Consider the following 1486-nt stretch of genomic DNA (forward strand, 5'->3'; position numbering starts at 1 on the left):
GAGGTGGCTACATGTCTCCGCCAAAGGGGCAGGTTCTAAGTACCCTTGCACCCCCACACTTCTCCGTGCAAAGAATGGGGTTCAGAAACACCCGTGAGAGAGTATGCAGGCTCCCAGCGAGAGCTTCTTCCAGCTTTGCCGCCTTCCTCCTAGAGTAAGCACTTTTCCTGTTAACCAACAGACTCCAGGAGCTCCTCCTTCCAGGGGGAAATGAGTTGTCTTGCAGGATGCGCCTGACAACCTCCAATCAATTGACAAATAATTAGTGAGCACTCACTTTGAGCGAAGCCCGGTGCTGTCCTGGACCATCAGGCCCTTCCTGGTTGAGAGTTGTAAGGTATTCTATTCTCTATGTGCCTTTAGACAGGCCGTCCCTAGGCCTTGTTGCTTCGACCACAAAATGAGGCTCCTTCCTGATAAAGATAAGAAAGACAAAACGAATATCTGTGAGAATTTTAAAATTAGACACTTCAAAAGGTGACTAATAATTCAATACTAACAAGAAAAATGATTAAAATTTTTAAAAATCTCTTAGAAAGTGAAATCTCTAAGGAATACTTAAAAGCTAGTATAACTTACCATGAGCACCACAGGCACTCACTAAGAGATCTCTTCTACAATCTTCTCATTATCTTAATGGGGAAATGGAACCCCAGAGAAGAAGGTCACACACATCCGCATTGGTGAAACACATCCAGTTTGGGTAAGCCTGGTCTCCCATTGCTGATCCTGTGCTTTTTTCCTGCCACACCCCAGTATACAAATTATGCTCACCATTATTGGGGTGGGCCATCAGTTAAAGGGTTTTCCACAAAAGACTTCATGAAGGAAGTGAGATTTAAGCTAAATCCTAAAGAGTAGGCATGATTCAGATATCTGGAAAAGTGAGATCATCCAAGGGGAAGAAGAGAAGTCAAAATGAGAGATGAAGAATGACATATCATAGGAGCAGCAAACAAGCCTGGCAGGAGTAGAGCAGAGATGGGGAGCCACCGAAGAGTTTTAAGCAGTAAAAGAAAATAACGAAAGCTTTGTTTTAAGATAATCAATATGTCCCTGCACAGGATGGCTTAGAAGAGGGAAAGATGAAGGAGTGGGAGAGAAAAAAAGGACAAGAATTATAGGCAGAGAAAACCATTAGGAGGTCAAGGCAGCTATCCGGATGCAGGTGATGGGAGCCTGATGAAATGTGTTGGCAGGTAAAGCTGAAATAAATGAAACTCTTCTGTCCTTGTTCTGAAATGCCTGCTTTATAGGAAGTACTCTGCTGTTAACTGCATGGGGCACTGTATGGAAAGGCACATACATGTGCCTCAGATACAATGGGAAATTGGGGCTAATCCTCAGAGACGGCAATGGAGCTTTTCACAGTAACTGATCTGAAGCATAGCCGGTCCCTTGGTTTCAACATTCAGCACCTGAGAGATGGACAGCAACCACCTTTGGAGAAAGCAGGTAGGTTGGATTTCTATCAACCAACCAAAAG

At 44.0% G+C, this 1486-nt stretch overlaps 1 protein-coding gene across 6 annotated transcripts in view; it reads right to left on the bottom strand.

Annotated features, from left to right (window-relative positions):
* Positions 1–1486, bottom strand: part of SGCD (sarcoglycan delta) — a 1401159-nt gene that overhangs the window by 861163 nt on the left and 538510 nt on the right. For all 6 annotated transcript variants that reach the window (XM_023528634.1, XM_023528637.1, XM_023528635.1 and 3 more), the window contains one exon: positions 278–413. The gene's annotated coding sequence lies outside the window, so the exon portion shown is untranslated. The remainder of the gene's footprint in view (positions 1–277; positions 414–1486) is intronic.

This window comes from Pteropus vampyrus, unplaced genomic scaffold (genome assembly GCF_000151845.1).
Source record: "Pteropus vampyrus isolate Shadow unplaced genomic scaffold, Pvam_2.0 Scaffold30, whole genome shotgun sequence".
NCBI classification, from domain to species: domain Eukaryota; kingdom Metazoa; phylum Chordata; class Mammalia; order Chiroptera; family Pteropodidae; genus Pteropus; species Pteropus vampyrus.